The sequence below is a fragment of the Ursus americanus genome, chromosome 9, assembly GCF_024610735.1.
Source record: "Ursus americanus isolate L20-20 chromosome 9, mUrsAme1.1.p, whole genome shotgun sequence".
NCBI lineage: Eukaryota > Metazoa > Chordata > Mammalia > Carnivora > Ursidae > Ursus > Ursus americanus.
In genome coordinates, this window is record NC_142135.1 from 11,946,545 (window position 1) to 11,965,556 (window position 19,012).

The window sequence follows — 19,012 nt, forward strand, 5'->3', positions numbered from 1 at the left end:
GGAAAACCATTCAAACCTATTTGGCAGAGAAATAACATATATGAAGATCTCTTAGAAATTAATTCAAGGAGGATAACCAACCAACAACATAGTAGATAAGAGACATGAACCAGTAATTATAAAAGGAACATAAAAATAACAAATGAACCTAAGAAAAACTGAGAAGATTCACTAATAGTCAAAGAAATTCAAGTTAACGCATCCAGAACACACATCGGTGAATTTTATTCTGGGACCCACATAGACATGGGGTTATGGGATGTAACTGGGGCCTTTGAGTTGGCAGAGGTAGAGGTTGGGTTGAGAAGAATGGACAGTTTGACCACATGATCTCTCATATCACCTAAGATCTCTTTCTTTTTATAATGTACTATCTTGTGTTTGGTCACGGACGAATGATAGTAGCAATTTCTTGCCAGAAATACATGTAGGTCAAATGAGATATGGAGAATTTACTTGTTCCTTCTTTTCTCTCATGTTACCTGGCACACAGTAGATGTCTGGATACAGAGCTGATTAGTAAAAATGTCATCTAAATCTCAGGTTACTGAAGTATTAACTCATCTTACGAAATGGACCAGCATGAAATAGTATGGGCCCAGTGGTAGAATGAGAAATGTCTAGATAAATAGAGAAAAGAACACATATTTATTTAGTATATGTTATTGTGCAGAGACTCTGCTAAGAATCACACATTATTATATGTAATGTTCATGACAATTCTTAGAGGTAGGCATAGTTATCATTATTTAAAAATGGGGAACATGAGGGGTGTCTGGGTGGATCAGTCAGGCATCTGATTCTTGATTTTGGCCCAGGTCATGATCTCAGGGTTGTGGATTGAGCCCCATGTTGGCTCCATGCTGGGTGTGGAGCCTGCTTAAGATGCTCTCTCCCTTTCCTCTGCCCCTCCCCCCTCACACTCTCTCTCTCTCTCAAAAAAAATTAAGTTAAATTAAAAAAAATTAAAATGGGGAAGGTGAGGCTCAGAGAGTTTGGACAACTTGCTTGAGGTCTTCAGGCAAGGAAAAGGAGTGCTGGAATTACTATTACCAGATGGGAGAAGTCCACCAACCACCTACCAGAGACATGACCAGAGCAGAAACCCCAGTCTTCTGTTCAGTTTTACATTATTCTTCAGGCACTCTGTTCTTCAAGGTTTTTTTTTTTTTTTTTAAAGTCCTGATATCGTTTTAAGAAAAAGCTCAATTATGTTTAAATATGTACTTTTTGATTATAACTAATGACTTTTAAAGTCACCTGGCAAAGAGTCACCAGCTCTGAGCAGTCGCAGAAACAACTATCTCCTGCTTTCAGCAATATTTCTGCAAGCAGAGAATGTTTGCTGAGCAAAAAGTGTTCTCATTTGAAGGTGGGATCTGAACAGTTTCTTTCCTTTGTAAGAGTGACAAAGATTTCATGTGATAAGTAAATGCACATTTGAAAAAATTTGAATTTTAAAATAGAACATTTTACACTTTCCTCTTAACATCTTGAAAAATGTAGTTCACGGTTTTACAAATGCCTTCCATCTATTACAGTGTATGTTAGGTTACACTGCTCATACTGAGCTGTAATCATATCGAGCTGTGTTCTCATAGAGAATTTTATGTTGGTGAAGATTCTTCATTACTATGATAAAAAGATATTTGCAAGATTCTCAGTGAATAACATAGTCACTGGAACCTTAATGATGAAGAGAAGGATGAAGCTGAGAAATGTCAAAGTCCTTAATGCAGGAAGGTATGAGTCAGGCAGACCCTTATACATATATACTAGATTTTTTTCTTGGACTCTCTGCTCAGCCAATAAGCCACAACTCTTTTTCTGACAACTGCCATGTTCCAAAAGGTGAGGGCCTTGGCCACCGCAATTTTGCTATGAGACCCTATTCTCCTAACACTGACCTTCCATATGGCTTATAGAACCAAGAGTGGGCATGTGACCCCCAAAGGGTCAATCATATTCTGCCAATTCAGGATTTAACATTGGGATTCAAAGATGTTAGCCATATTCTTTGGGTCACATATGAGAGGCATGTAAACTTCAAAGGCATGGAATGGCCATCTTTTACCACACCCAGAAAATGAGAGGAAACTAGTTTGACAAAGGAAAGAAAGAAAGAAAGAAAGAAAGAAAGAAAGAAAGAAAGAAAGAAAGAAAGAAAGAAGAGAGAGAGAGAGAGAGAGAGAAAGAAAGAAAGAAAGAAAGAAAGAAAGAAAGAAAGAAAGAAAGAAAGAAAGAAAGAAAGAAAGAAAGAAAGAAAGAAAGAAAGAAAGAAAGAAAAGACAAGACAAAAACATGGGGTGAGGCATGATGTTGTTGGGGAAGAAAATGTATCCCTACCCTTTCAGGTTCTTCTGGCTGGTCTAAGAATCAAATTGACATGAGATAGATTAACATGAGAAAATCAAATTTAGTTTCATATATATGGGGAATCCACACAAACATGAAATTCCAAAGGCAAGCAAAATGAGGTCATTCTGAGCTAAGAAGGGAGTAAGGGCCTTGAACTTCAAAGGGAAAGACAGCACTTCACAGGAGGATGAAAAAGAGTAAATGTTTGGTAAACAAATGTTTGCTGGGCCATTCAGAGACAAGAGGCACAGAGAGGAATTTTAACAAACAGACTTCACGGGGTGCCTGGGTGGCAAGGCGGTTAAGCGTCTGCCTTCAGCTCAGGGCGTGATCCCGGCGATCTGCCATCTGCAATCTGCGATCAAGCCCCACATCAGGCTCCTCCACTATGAGCCTGCTTCTTCCTCTCCCACTCCCCCTGCTTGTGTTCCCTCTCTCACTGGCTGTCTCTATCTCTGTCGAATAAATAAATAAAATCTTAAAAAAAAAAAAAACAGACTTCACTACATTTCCCTCTGTCCACCACTCCTACTTCGTATTATACTGTAGTTATCCATAGTGATTGCTCCCTTCCTGGAGTAGGTCCTCTATCTAAATTCTTTCAGGTAGTTTAGCAGGAAGGTCAAAGTTTCTTCCTTAGCCTTTTGGAGTTGATTATTTCCAGCTCAAAATGATCTGCATGCCGTCTTGGGGCAACTCATTCTGAACTCCTAAAGTATTATAGAGGGAGCGCCTAAGGCAGTTTGGGACTTGAGTTTTTTGATAGGTTTCTGTTTCCAGATTTTCATCTCTTCTGAGTATATTTCCTTTATTTGGCTTCCATGGAATATCCCAGTCTCCTTTTGATAAATTCTGCCTTCCTTATTTTTCCTGCTCAAGCTCATTTATGCAGTTTATTTGGTTTTGGTTTTTGGTTTTTGTTTGTTTGTTTTGTTTTTTTACTTGCAACCAAAAAAGAACCTTGATTAAAACCCCAGGCTGTCACCCACACAGAGACCAGCAGAGGCTATTGTTCCTGGGATGGCCATGTGTTATATATAGAGTTCTAGAAAGTGGATTAGCTAGGAAGTGCAGTCTCCAACTTCAAGGCAGCAAAATTGAATGCGTGAGCCCTGGGCAGGGCTGAGGCTAAGATTCAGAAAGAGCAAATCAAGCTGGAGCCCAAAGGGAAGAATGCCAGAGAATTTCTGAAGTGGCTTATTTCCCAGGGTTATTGTAAAGTCAGTGAGACAATACCAAAAAACAAAAAAGCTTTCTTTATGGAAAGGGCAAGATAGTTTAGTGGTTTAGGCCATAGATGCTACGATCAAACTCTTGAGTTTAAATCTTGGCTCTGCTGCTTTCTGGCTGAGTGACCTTGGGTAAGTTAAACTCTTTGTCTCAGTGCCTTTGATCTGTAAATTGGAAATGATGAAGGTAGTTCCTACTTCACAGGGTTCCTTTGTTGATTAAATGAGTTAGTAATGACAAAGTGCTAAGAATACTGGGTAGTGCTGTTAACTTGATATAAGTGTTTGTTATTAGTGTTCATGTAACTCTATTGTTGGCCTTGATTGTCACCCAGACATTGTGATACTGGCTTTCTAAATGACTATGGCATTCTTCACTATGATCTACAGGTGTACCATAGATGACACAAATTTCCCTTGAGCTAAGGTGTTATAGTATTAAAAAATAAATTAAAAAGCATTTATTAAGGTCTTCTTTTATGCCAGGCACTGTACATGCACTGTTTGGTTTAGGCAACACCAACTAGCCTGTGCTTTATTTATTTTACCTCCATTTTCCAGATAAGGGCACTGAGGAGGAGAAAGGTTGAATGCCCTGGTCAAGATCTCAGAGGTGAGATCTGGCAGAGCCTATGCAGGTCTAAACCCAGCACTGATTGACTTCAAATTGGCAAGTCTACGACTTTAATCTCAACACACAGCCAAATATAAGGTCACATAACAAACCTTTATATGGGTCCTTTGCTTTCTTAAAGTCCAAGGCAGTTTCTCCTGCAAGGATTCCTCAAAGTAAGCCATGCTCTGCAGCTGGCTTCTCTTTTCTTTCCTTTACCTGGGGATGAGCCAAAAAAATATGGAATAAAATGACCATAAAGTACAGAGGAAGTGTGGCCAAGCATGAAAGGGGTTGTGGCGCATGAGAGTATCCAGGAGGGCTGGGTGTTGCTTGAGATGGAAGGCAGATCTGGGAGCACTGAACAGTTTCACAAGCTCTTGCTACAACTGAAGAGCTTTTTATAATTGCTAGAAAGGCTTATCTGATTAAGAGAGGAGCTGTGGGAGTTGGGAAGACACATAACAACTGCTTTTCAGATTCTGCAGGGCTGAACACAGTGCAGGCTCACAATTCATAATGCAGAACATAACTACATTCATAGTGGAAAACAAATTTTGGTTGATATAGCAACATTTTTATAGTTTTATAGACATGGATCAATTGATCCTCGAACATTTTTCTCAGTAATATACCCTGTGTATTACAACTTAACCATACGTACTTAAAGATTTGAGGAGTCTACTACAAATCCTTTGCATCTCCTTTTGTGTGAAGATTGGTGCCCAATCTGCAGTTGAGTTCCAGTGGTTCAACTGGTCAACCAAGTAATGAACTCAAGGGGTGGCTTTGGGATTTTTCATATTCTTCATCACTTCTCTTTACACATTGTCCAGGAAAGAATATACTGAAAAGGAAAATAGTATGCTTTTTATGAAAATGTAGTTTCTAATCAATATTTCAGGTGGTATGAACTGGCTCTCAGAAAGCAAAAGCAAAGCTGCTCTGTGGTGTTCGCTGATCTTTGTCTTATGAATACTCCCATTATGGTTGATTTCAGGGATGGCTACATTTAACAACTGGCTAGGAGAATTCCCAGTACAAGCTGGCTCCAGTGCATCTCTGACCCTCCTAAGCCACACTTAGGTTGAAATTCTGGAGTTAACATCACCAAAGATGAATGCAGAACATTCTGTCCTCTAAAACATTCAATCATGGGATGCAGCCCTAGAGTTGGCATATCCCAGGACAGCAAGATTTGTTTCTACTTGTTTTTTTTTCCACCAGATTTACTGAAGTATAATTGACAAATAAGATTGTAATATATTCAAAGTGTACAGCATGATGATTTGATACATGTATACATTGTGAAAGAATTCTCTCCATTGAGTTAATTAACATATCCATGACCTCGCATACTTTCCACCTCCCCTGCCCCCGGTGTGTCTGTGTGCGTCTGTGTGCGTACACTTAAGTTCTGTTCTCTTAGCAAATTTCAATTATATACTATATTATTAGTATCAACTATACTCACCTTGTTGTACATCAGGTCCTCAGACCTTGTGCACCTTATAACTGAAAGTTGTAGCTTTTTACCAACCACTCCCATTCCCCTCCCTTCCTGGTCTGGCTTATTGCACTTTGCATAATGCCCTCCAGGCTCATCTGCGTTGCTGCATATGGCATGATTTCCTTTTGCTTAAGACTGAATAATATTCCATTATATATAAACTTTCTCTATATATATTTATATATAATATATTAATATATGTGACATTAATGCAGTATAATGTACATATAGCATATAGTATATATTTATATTTTTAGTTTTTAAAATTTTAATTCTAGTGTAGTTAACATACAGTGTTACATTAGTTTCAGGTGTACAATATAGAGATTTAAGACTTCTGAATATTACTCAGTGCTCATCAAGATCAGGGTACTCTTAATCCCCTTCACCTATTTCACCCTTTCCCCCACCCACCTCCCCTCATGACCATCTGCTTGTTCTCTATAGTTGTCTATTTTTTTTTTTTTTTTTTGGTGTCTCTCTCTCTCTCTCTCCTTTCCCTTTGGTTGTTTTGTTTCTTAAATTCCACATATAAGTGAAATCATATGGTATTTGTCTTTCTCTGCCTGGCTATTTCATTTAGCATTATACCCTCTAGCTCTATCCACGTTATTTCAAATAGCAAGATTTTGTTCTTTTTTATGGCTACATCACACACACACACACACACACACACCCCACATCCACTTTATCCATTCATCTTTCAGTGGACAGTTGGACTGCTTCCATAGTTTGTCTATTGTAAATAATGCTGCGATAAACATAGGGGTGCATGTATCCTTTTGAATTAGTGTTTTTGTATTTGTGAAAATACCCAGTAGAGCAATTCCTGGATTGTAGGGTTTTACTTTTAATTTCTTCTTTTTTTTTAAGATTTTATTTATTTATTTGACAGAGAGAGGGAGACAGCCAGCGAGAGAGGGAACACAAGCTGGGGGAGTGGGAGAGGAAGAAGCAGGCTCATAGCGGAGAAGCCTGATGTGGGGCTCGATCCCAGAACGCTGGGATCACGCCCTGAGCCGAAGGCAGACGCTTAACGACTGCGCCACCCAGGCGCCCCTATTTTTAATTTCTTGAGGAAACTCCATACTGTTTTCTAGAGTGACTGCACCAGTTTGCATTCCCACCAGCATTACAAGAGGGCTCCTTTATCTCTGCGTCCTCACCAACACTTGTTGTTTCTTGTGTTTTTGATTTTAGCGATTCTGACAGGTGTGAGCTAATATCTCATTGTGGTTTTGATTTGCATTTGTCTGATGGTAAGTGATAATGAACATCTTTTCATGTGTCTGTTGACCATCTGGATGTCTTCATTGGAGAAATGTTGTTCAGGTCTTCTGCCAATTTTTTAGTTAGATTTTTTGGTGTGTTTTTTGTTTGTTGTTGGTGTTGAGTTGTTTAAGGTCTTTATATATTTTGGATACTGACTCTTTATCAGGTATGTCGTTTGCAAATATCTTCTTCCATTCCATAGGTTGTTGGTTACTTTCATTGGTTGTTTCCTTTGCTGGGCAAAAATCTTTTTACTTTAATGTAGTCTCGATAGTTTATTTTTGCTTTTGTTTCCCTTGCCGCAGAAGACATATCTAGAAAGATGTTGCTATGACCAATGACAGAGAAATTCCTGCCTGTGCTCTCTTCCAAGGTTTTAATGGTTTCAGGTTTCATATTTAGGTTTTTAATCCATTTTGAGTTTACTTTTGTGTGTGGTGTGAAAAAGTGACCCAGTTTCATTGTTTTGCATGTAGCAGTCCAGTTTTCCCAGCACCATTTGTTGAAGAGACTGCCTTTTTCCTATTGGATATTCTTTCCTGCTTTATTGAAGACTAATTGACCATATTATTTTGGGTTCATTTCTGGGTTTTCTATCCTGTTCTATTGATCTATAGATCTATTTTTGTGACAGTACCATACTGTTGTTGTTTTTTTAAGATTTGTTTATTTATTTATTATTTATTTAGGTAGTGAATGGGAGGAGGGGCAGAGGGAGAGAGAGAATCCTGAAGCAGACTCCCTGCCGAGTGTGGAGCCCCATGCAGGGCTCAATCTCAGGACCCTGAGATCATGACCTAAGCCAAAATCAAGATTCAGCCACATAACTGACTGTGTTACCCAGGTGCCCCACCGTACTGTTTTGATTACTACGGCTTTGTAATATATCCTGATATCTGGGATTGTGACAGCTCCAGTTTCGTCTTCCTTTTCAAGATTGCTTTGACTATTTGGGGTCTTTTGTGGTTCCATAAAATGTTAGGATTGTTTGTTCTAGTTCTGTGAAAAATGCTGCTAGTATTTTGATAGGGGTTGCATTGAATCTGTAGATTACTTTGGGTAGCGTAAACATTTTAACAATATTTCTTCTTCCAATCTATGAGCATGGAATGTCTTTTCATGTCTTTGTGTTGTCTCCTATTTCTTTCCATCAATGTTTTATAGTTTTCAGAGCATAGATCTTTCACCACTCTGGTTAAGTTTATTCCTAGGTATTTTATTACTTTTGGTGCAATTGTAAATGGGATTGTTTTCTTAATTTCTCTTTCTGCCATTTCATTATGAGTGTATAGAAAAACAACATATTTCTGCACGTTGATTTTGTATCCTTTGACTTTACTGAATTTGTTTATCAGTTCTAGCAGGTTTTTGGTGCAGCCTTTAGGTTTTTCTGTATATGGTATCATGTCATCTGCAAATAGTGAAAGATTTACTTCTTTCTTACCAGTTTGGATGCCTTTTATTTCTTTTTGTTTTCTGATTGCTGTGGCTAGGACTTCTAGTACTATCATGAATAAAAGTGGTGAGAGTGGATATCCTTGTCTTGTTCCCAACCTTGGGAGAAGCTCTCAGTTTTCCCCTTCTGAGTGTTATGTTGGCTGGGGGTTTTTCATATGAGACCTTTACCATGTTGAGATATGTTCTCTCTAGACCTACTGTGCAGGGTTTTTTTTTTTAAATCATGAATGGATGTTGTACTTTGTCAAATGCTTTTCCTGCATCTATTGAAATAGTAATCATATAGTTTTATCCCTTCTCTCATTGACGAGATGTATCACGTTGATTAATTTGCCAATATTGAGACACCCTTACATCCAGGGAGTAAATTCCGTGTGACCATGGTGAATGACTTTTTTAATCCATTGTTGGATTTGGTTTGTTAATATTTTTTTAAAGGAGTTTTGCTTCTAATGTTCATATATTGGTATATAGTTCTCTCTGTCTTTTTTTTTTTCCTTCTTTTTGTGGTATCTTTATCTGGGGAATGCTGGCCTCATAGAACAAACTTGGAAGTTTTCCTTCCTTTTGTGTTTTTTGGAATAGTTTTAGAAGAATAGGTATTGACTCATCTGTAAATGTTTGGTAGACTTTGCCTGTGCAGTTATCTGGTCCTCAACTCTTGTTTGTTGGGAGTTTTTTGATTACTGATCAATTCCATTGCTGGTGATGAGTCTGTTCACATTTTCTCTTTCTTCTTCTGTTTTGGTAGGTTATATGTTCCTAGGATTTTATCTATTTCTTCTAGGTTGTCCAATTTGTTGGCAATAATTTTTCATAATATTCTCTTACAATCACTCATATTTCTGTGATCTCAGTTATTTCTCCTTTTTCACTTTTGATTTTTTGAGTCTTCTCTCTCTTTCTCTTTTTTTTTTCTTTTCTTTTCTTTTCTGTGTGTGTGTGTGTGTGTGTGTGTGTGTGTGTGTGTGTGTGTGTGTGATGAGTCTGGCTCGAGGTTTACCAATTTCGTGGATCTTTTCAAAGAACAAGTTCCTGGTTTCATTGATCTGTTCTATTAGTTTTTTAGTTTCTATATCTTTTATTTCTGCTTTAACCTTTATTATTTCCTTCCTTCTACTGGTTTTGGGTTTGTTTGCTCCTTTAGATGCAAGTTTAGGTTGTTTTTTTGAGATTTTTCTTGCTTCTTCAGGTAGGCCTTAGATCAGTTTTGCTGCATCCTAGAGATTTTGGAACATTGTGTTTTCATTTCCATTTCTATCCATGTAATTTTTTATTTCTTCTTTGATTCTTGGTTGAGACATTCATTATTTAGTAGCATGTTATTTAACCTACATGTATTTTCTCTTTCCAGATTTTTTTCTTGTGGTTGATTCCTAGTTTCATGGCTCTGTAGTCAGAAAAAATGCATGGTATGATCTTTTTGAAGTTGTTGAGACTTGTTTTTTGTCCCAATATGTAATCTATTCTGGAGAATGTTCCATGTGCACTTGAAAAGAATGTGTATTCTGCTGTTTTAGAATGGAATGTTCTGAATATATCTCTTAAATGCATCTAGTCCAGTGTGTCATTCAAAGCCACTCTTTCGTTTTGATTTTCTGTTTCGGTGATCATCCATTGATGTAAGTGGCATGTTGAAGTCCTCTCCTATTGTATTACTATCAGTTTGTTTCTTTATGTATTTATGTATTTGGGTGCTCCCATGTTGGGGGCATAAATATTACAATTTTTATATCTTCTTGTTGGATTCTCCCCTTCATTATTATATAGTGTTCTTCTTTGTCTCTTGTTAATAGTCTTGGTTTCAAAGTCTGTTTTGTCTGATATAAGTATTGCTACCCTGGCTTTCTTTTGACATCCATTTGCATGATACATGTTTCTCCATCCCTTTACTTTCAATCTGCATATCATTTTAGGTCTGAAATGAGTCTCTTGTAGGCAGCGTATAGATGTGTCTTGTTTCCATATCCATTCTGCCAACCTATATCTTGTAATTGGAGCATTTAGTCCATTTATATTCAAAGTAATTATTGATAGATATGTATTTATTGCCATTTTGTTACCTATTTTGTCATTGTTTTGTAGTTTTTCTTTGATCCTTTCTTGCCCTCTTTCATGGTCTGCTGGCTTTCTTTAGTGATATACTTGGATTCCTTTCTCTTTATCCTTTGCATTGCTATTAATGGTTTTTGATTTATGGTTACCATTAGGTTTTCATATAACATCTTCTGCATACAGAAGTCTATATTGATAATTGCTTAAGTTTGAACCCATTCTTTACTTCTCTCTCCCCCGTATTTTAGATATATGGTATTATTTTACATCGTGTGTGTGTGTGTGTGTGTGTGTGTGTGTGTGTGTGAGTAAATCCTTTGACTGATTTTTATAGATACACTTATCTTTACTGTTTTTTGTTTCTTATTTTCCATGCTCTCACTTATGGTCTTTTCCTCCCACTCAAAGAGTCCCCTTTAACATTTCTAATAGGGCTGATTTAGTGGTCACGATCTCCTTTAGCTTTTGTTTGTCTGAGAAACTCTCTCTCCTATTTTGAATGACAGTCTTACTGGATAGAGTGTTCATGCTTGCAGTTTTTACTTTCAGCAGTACAAATATATCATGCCACTCTCTTCTGGCCTGCAAAGTTTCTGCTGACAAATCCACAGATAGCCTTATGGGGCTTTCCTTGTGTGCATTGTCTTCTTTTCTCTCACTGCTTTTAAAATTCTCTATCACTATTTTTTGCCATTTTTCATTACTGTGTGTCTTGGTGTGGACCTCTTTGGGTTGATTTTGTTGGGGAATCTCTGTGACTTGTGGATCTGGATATCTGTTTCCTTCCCCAGAGTAGGGAAGTTTCCAGCTATTAGTTCTTCAAATACATTTTCTGCCCCCTTTTATCTCTATTCTTCTTCTGGGATCCTTTTATGTGAATGTTACTATTCTTGATGGAGTTGCCAAGTTCCCCAAGTCTATTCTCATTTTGCAATATTTTTCCCTCTCACCTGCTCAACCTGATTACTTTCCATTACTCTCTCTTCTAGTCACTAATTTGCTCCTCTGCTTCCTCTCGCTTGCTATTTATTCCATCTAGTGTATTTTTAATTTCATTTCTTGTGTTCCTCATCTCTGATTGGCTCTTTGTTAAATCTGTTTGTTAAGGGTCTCACCGATGTCCACTCTTCTCTCAAATCCAGTGAGTAGCTTTATGATCATTACTTGAAATTCTCTATCCAGCATATTAGTTATATCTGTTTTGCTTAGGTCTCTCACTGTGATTTTGGTTTTGTCCTGTTCTTTCATTTGGGGCGTATTCCTCTGTCTCCTCATTTTGTCTCTCTGTGTCTATTTCATGTGTTAGGAAAGTTGGCTACTTCTCCTGCTCTTGAAAGTAATGGCTTTATGGAGAAGAGGACCTGTTGTGCCTTGCTGTGTAGTGTCCTCTCTTCACCAGAACCTAGCACTTCAGGGGTATCTTCTATGCATGATGCATGTGCCCTGCTGTTTTGTCCCAGCTACTTTTTCCTTCAGTCCACTCATCAGCAGGGTGGACTTGCCTGTTGTGGGCAGTGTAGCTCCAGGGTGAGGCATGCAGTTTTAATAAGGTGCACACAGGTCTGCTTGAAAAATGATAGCTGCTGCCACCTCCATGACTGGGGCCACATGGGCAGGGGTGCAATCTTAACAAGGTGCACCTTGGGCTTCCATAAAGCCCACTGCCACTGCCGCCACAGCCACCACTGTGACCAAGACTGCTCCAAAACACATGGGTCAGGAGATGCAGTGTTGGCAAGGTTTGTATTGGTCTTCTGGGGGAGTGGACCTGATGCACTGGGACTGACGCAAGTCTGACTGGGAAAGGCAGAGCTGCTGAAATTCAGGGTCAGGGCTTCATGTAAGCAAGTTAGGTAGTGAATGCCAGTGCCTTGCTGATTCTCACAGGTGGCTGTGTGTTTATTCTAGGGAGTAAGAGGGAGATGGCACCTGCCAGCTCCTTTGTTCCTAGAGGATTCTTTCTCTGAGATACATTCTGAATTGAGTAAATAACTCTTCCTCCTGTATGCTCTGGGCAGTTTTCAAACTGCTGCTTCTATACTGTATCTCCATAGGCTGTTTGTCATACTGTCTCTTTAACGGTAGGGACTAAGGATCCTAATGCCCTTCAAGATTCCCCAAACCCAGCCTGCTAATTTTTAAAATTCCAGACTTTATGTCCCTCTGGTTCTAAGAATTCACAAAATTCAGCTCCTCTTGCTTTCAATGTCAAATGTTGTGAGGAATCATCTTCCCCGTGTGGACACCCCAGTGTGATCATCTGTTTCTTGCCCTTTTCCATGCCTACGACTCCCTCCCACCCATGGATGGCTGTGGTCTATTTTGCTCCCCACTTTGTTTCTGCCCTTCCTACCCTCTTCGATGTGGCCTCTTCTCTACCTTTAGTGATGGACGCTGTTCTGCCAGTCTTTTGGTCATCTTCTGAGTTATTACACTGATTGTTGTATCCATGGGAGGAGGTGAGCTTAGGGTCCTCTTACTCTGTCATCTTCCTACAGTTTATATATATATATATATATATACACAGTTCATATATATATATAATTTAAAAATATTTCAATATCTATCTATCTAATATTTTCTTTATCCATTCATTCATCAATGTATACTTAAGTTGCTTCCATACCTTGGCTATTGTGAATAATGCTGCAATGAACATGAGAGTGTAGATATCTCTTAGAGATAGAAATCTCATTTTCTTCGAATATATACCTAGCAGTGGGATCAATGGATTTTATGATAGTTCTATTTTTAATTTCTTGAGGAACTTCCATACATTTTCCATATAGGCTCTACCAGTTTACGTTCCCACCGATAAGGTACAAGTGTTCCCTTTTCTCCACATCAGCATTTATTGTTTATTGTCTTTGATAATAGACATGCTAGTAGGTGTCCGGTAATATCTCATTGTGGCTTTGACTTCTATTTCCCTGATGATTAGAGATGTTGAGAATTTTTTCATGTACCTGTGAGCTATTTGTATGTCTTCTTTGGAAAAATGTCTATTCAGTTCCTTTGCCTATTTTTTAATTGGGTTACTTGGGTGTTTTTGCTATTGAGTTGTATGAGTCCCTTGTATATTTTGGATATTAACCCCAATTGGATATGCTATTTGTAAATATTTTCTTCCATAGTCTGCTTTTTCATTTTGTTGATGATTTCCTGTTGTTTGCAGAAGCTTTTTTGTTTGATGTAGTCCCATTTGTTTATTTTTGCTTTTGTTACCTTTGCTTTTGGTGTCAAATCCAAAAAAATGATTTCCAGAAGTCTTTGCCAATGTCAAGGAGTTTTTCTCCTATTTTCTTCAGGTCTTATATTTAAGTCTTTAATCCATTTGAATTGATTTTTGTGTATGGTATAAGCTAGGAGTCCAGTTTCATTCTTTTGCAGATGTATACCCAGTTTTCCCAGCACCATTTATTAAAGAGACTATTCTTTCCCCATTGTATATTTTGAGAGACTTTGCCAAAAATTAATTGACCTTATATGTATGGGCTTATTCCTATTTTATTATTTCTTTTTTCTTCCTTCTGGAGAAAGAAAAAATTGTGGAAAAAAACATGTTAGACAGTTTATGGCTTTTTCCCCCTCACCTTTGTCTCTACTCTCAGATTGAATGGGACAAAAGAACCAATCACATTTGAGGAGGAAAAGCTTTATTTTTGCATTCAACAAGTATTGATAGAGTTCTTATATGTATCAGGCAAGGGCCTAGGTAGGGACTATGAAGTTGTTTGTAGGGAAGATGGGAACATGAATACTCTTAATGTGTGTCTGAATCGTGGTCTCCAAGATATAATGACTCCTGCAACCATGACCACCAGACCCTCTCCTGGAAATTCACCCCCTTCCTGACCTCTAGTGTCAGTCCTGCCTCTTTGTTATTTGCCTCGTGCTTGCCAACACCTCTTGCTTCTTACTGAGCACCCACGGCTATTCAGGCACCTGTCAAGGTACTTCAAATGCGTCAGTGGAAACGATAGAGAAAGATCCCATATAGTCTACCAGTGATGGATTCTCTTAGCTCCTCTAGGCTTCATTAAATACTCAAAAATTTTGAGTTTCCTCAAAATACCCAGGCCATTTTTAACTCTTTGTTTTTCCTCTTTAAATGCTTCTAGTCCCTTGTCTGTCTGACACCTAATACTCCTTCAAGATTCATTTAAGTGTCTTATCCTCTATAAAGTCATTCCTGACTCCCTTCCTCCAAATAAAGCCAATGCCTCTTTTTTTGTGCTCCTGTAGTGTCATCACATTTTCCTATTTTCCACTTAGACGGTGAGCTCCATGTAGAAAGAGACGGTGGCGGTGGTGCATATCGGCCTACTTACTACAGACACTGTTCAGGTGCCGCTAGTGAAGGGGACAGAGAGGATGTCTAATAGTCCAGGTATCTAGTTAAGCCACTTTGTAATATAAACAATTTAAGACTATACTGCTTCAAAACATTCTTGCTTATGTTTAACTTCATTTTAGAATATTACTCATACTTAGATTCAGAGAGTCCCTGAAAAATGTGGGAATGTTGGCTAAACCCAACATACTCCATTGGGAGTCTTTAAGAAACCTTAAAGGATTTGAAGTTGTTGAACCTGAAACAAAAGAATACAGACGAGTATACAGAAGTAGGTGGTGGTTTTCAAATTTGGCAGTAGGCATTCACTGAGTAACCGTTTGTCCCATCCTCCCTGGGCTAGATCACACAGTGTCCTTTTCTTATTCAGCACGTTCAGGACATCCTGTTATCGGTCTCTACGGTCCCAGCACCTAGTAGTGCTGATACTCAGTGAGTGCTTGATGAATAAATGATACATTAGTCAAACAACAGGTTTAATAGGTATTTATTAAAACAAGCAGCTATTTGAACAAAATGACTGAATTACTGCAAAGCTTTATTATCTAGACACTCTCACAGACATCACAGCTGCTGCAGACTCTACTCAATTATTTAAGCTAATCTCAGGTGCCAAAGAAAATGAGCCGCCATAGAGGGAATATGCTTACTGCATGAAATATGAAACAAGAGAATAGGTTTTATGTTTGAGAAAACCTTGACTCTGATGAGGAGACATAATTTTTGTTGGACTAAATCTTCCAATATAAAAAAAAAACTTTAGTGTCCAATAAAATATTTTTAAAAACAGCTTGATTTTGTATCAGATGGCAGACAGACCACTGTAAAATACAGTCTCCATCAACCAAGTTCATGCATTCCAACAAATATTTTCTGAACACCTACGGGTCAGCTCATGTGACGTAAAGATTAATAAAAGAGCTCCTTTCCTCCAAAGAGAGTTTTAAAATAATGCACCGTCCACTGGGTGAGGTGTGGTTTAATGAGAGATAACTGAATGAGCAAAGGATAGATCCAGTTTTTAATTTTCAAAGCATGTGCCACCTTGACCATGTCATTTAGGCCATGAACCCAGGATCCATCTAACTGCTTGTCTTGTGCCAGACGCTGGGTGGGCTCTCGGCTCAGAATGTAGGCAATGCCTGGAACTTGGTAGATACTCAATAAATACTTGCCAAATGTGTGAATGAATGAATGAAGTTAGAACATCAAACAGTTCTCTGTTCCTGCCTTGTTGATAGCCAGAATTTGGTGGAGAAAGCTTGATTAGGGAACAATGCCAAAAGCATTATTCTGCTTGAATGAAGGTTAAGGAAGACTTAGAGTTTCAGCCCAAACTGTGTTTTAGAAATGATAACCTTTCCAGGAAGGTTGTCCATTTTAGGCAGAGGGAACAGAGGCCTAAATGGGAAAGGGGCCCCATGGAGGCTTGGGGGATGCACAGATCTGGTGGTTTGCTGGTTAATAGGGTAGAGTACTTGAGGGAGAGTGGTGCAGAACCAAGAGACAGGTGGCACAAGTTAAGGAAAATATGGGTCATTTTATTTTTATTTATTATTATTATTTTTTATTTTTATTTCTATTTTTTTAAATTTTTTAAAAGAATTTTTATTGTGTTATGTTAGTCACCATACAGTATATCCTTAATTTTTGAATATGGGTCATTTTAATGTAAAGATGCCTGTGAACAGTTCAGCCACTCTGGAAGACAGTTTGGCAGTTTATTATAAAGTTAAAGCTACACGCACAATTTGATCCCTTTTTAAGCCGATACCCCCAGAGAAATAAAGACTTCCGTTCACATAAGACTTTATACATGTTTATAGAGGCTGTATTCATAACGGACCAAAACTGTAAACAACCCAAATATTAACAGGTGAATGGAAAAACTGTGGTACATCACTACGATGGAATACTATTCACCAATAAAAAATGAAATTTTGATAGATACTTGCACTTGAGTGAAAGAAGCCAGTTTCAAAAAGTTACATAATGTTCGATAGCATGTGTATATTATTCCCCCCCGCCCCGTACTGTAGTGAGGGAAAACACATCAGTTGGTCGCTAGGGGTCACGTGTTGGGGAAGGAGGTAACTGCAAAGGGACAGCCTGGGGAGTTACTGAGAGTGACAAAACCAGTCTCTAGCCTGACTGTTGTCACGGTGACTATAGTGCAGAGAACTGTACTCACACAAAAACTTCAATTTGCCTACATTAATTTAAAACTGAAAAAAGGTGATTGCAAATGAGAAACAGCCCATAAAGGGGCTTTTTAAAATTCAAAATTATACATACTGTATTTTATATTATATATAGAATATGATGTATTCTATTTCTGACATGATTCATTTAGACTACTCACATCTCCCCCCCCCTTTTTTTTTTCTCTTTAAAAATGATACAAATTGTATCCTGTACTTTGAATTTGCAAACGTGAGGGTTTTAAGAAACCTTTTGTAAAGAGTTTATGGAGGTACAAAAGTGTTCTATTTTGGTGGGGAAATGTTAGACTTGGGATATGCAAATACTAACATATGAAAAAGCCCCTTTTATGTGCTTAAATGGGATGAGGATTCCTAGGAAAACAGCCTGCGAATGAGGCTGGAATTTCTTCTCAAGGGTCCTTTGGCACTTGGCTGGGATGGGATAGCCTCTTGCTGTGAACCTCTGCTCTCCTGTCCTCCAGACGGAGATGGTGTGCGCTCCTGTGCCTTGGTATAACCTCGTCTACTTTATGCAGGTTCTTAGTTTAAAACTTTCAGAAAAGTAGAGCGGCAAGGGACATTAGAGCTCATCTTTTTACAGAGGAGGACAGCAAAGCCTAGAGAGGCCATGGTTCTTGCCCAAGGTTACAGTAGACCAAGATTAAAACCCAGTTTATTCAGATGACTGTTGGAGTACTCCGTCTCATACTCTGCTGCTTGATGCTTGAACTGTTTTGTTTGGAGGTTTGTTTTTTTTTTTTAAGATTTTATTTACTTGAGAGAGAGCAGGGGGTTGGGGGGAGCATGGGAGGAGGAGGCAGAGGGAGAGGGAGAAGCAGACGCCCTACTGAGCAGGGAGCCCGACATGGAACTGGATCCCAGGACCCTGAGATCATGACCTGAGCTGAAGTTAGACCTTTAACCCACTGAGCCACCCAGGCACCCTGTTTTGCTTGGAGTTTTTGAGAAACTATCCCAAGACTCTGAGGGTAGTTCTTTTGCCTTCATAAAATAGCCTGAAAAACCGATAGGAAGTACATAATGCATTAACCCCATGCTTCATAAAAGTAAATCTGAGTAGCCTTCCTTTCTTTCCGTGGGCATTTGTAAGTTGCTTAACATGAACATTCACTTGTGAAGGACTTGAAAAGCAGCCTGACCTCGAGCTGATAATCACTACTTTTCGGCAGAGAAAATGCTTTTGTCTCTTTCATAGGACAGGCTTAGGCTCTGACTTGCTTTTCAACAGGTGGAGATGATCTGTACTGAGTCATGCACACTGCCTCGTCCAGTTCTGTTTATCACACTTGGGGGGGCACTTCCCACACGTGCTCGTGGACTTGTGATCAGTGGGGGACTGAACCCAATTTCAACCCTTGAAGAAGCAGCTGACCCAAGTGTCAGTCTGATCTCGGACATAGGGTAGCTTCGCACCTTGAAAATGCAGTCGTCCAGGAGGCTAGCAGCTTGATTGGGATTGTGACTTTGCCCCTAGATGCGAGCTAGGGATGGTCCTTGGTAGGCCTCTCTTTTCCTGCATGGAAAACACAAGATTCGGATTAGACCAGAATGGGCATATACCTGGCCCTCCCAATCTTGGGACCATGTGGGCATCACTGATGACCAGAGACTCGACCCCCTCTCTGACTCCAGGATCTTTCTCCATGGTAACAATGCTCTAAAGAGTAACGGTAATTACTCACTGATGCATCATCTCCAACATATGTTTGATGTCACAACATTTTGTGTTGCATGAATGCTTAAACACATTAATTAATATTTGTGCTTGGGCTAAGATCACTCTCTGACACGTCGCCTGACGTTGACACCTGCAGCTGCCTGGATCCTGCCTGCTCTGGCCTCCCCTGGGGCCATGACGCCATCTTCCCCTTACTGATGATTTCCCTCCTGCTTCCCTCTCCTTTAGCTTCTCTGAGAGTTGTACCTACCAGAACCAAT

At 38.9% G+C, this 19,012-nt stretch overlaps 2 long non-coding RNA genes across 2 annotated transcripts in view; one reads left to right on the plus strand and one right to left on the minus strand.

The window, feature by feature from the left end:
- The first annotated feature begins 9,979 nt into the window (after positions 1-9,979).
- The window catches only part of LOC123801928 (uncharacterized), a 47,203-nt gene continuing 38,170 nt past the window's right edge, over positions 9,980-19,012 (plus strand). Inside the window, exon 1 of the long non-coding RNA XR_006782368.2 lies at positions 9,980-10,062. This is a non-coding gene — a long non-coding RNA (uncharacterized LOC123801928). The remainder of the gene's footprint in view (positions 10,063-19,012) is intronic.
- Positions 17,800-19,012, minus strand: part of LOC123801927 (uncharacterized) — a 60,915-nt gene continuing 59,702 nt past the window's right edge. Inside the window, exon 4 of the long non-coding RNA XR_015725684.1 lies at positions 17,800-18,587. This is a non-coding gene — a long non-coding RNA (uncharacterized LOC123801927). The remainder of the gene's footprint in view (positions 18,588-19,012) is intronic.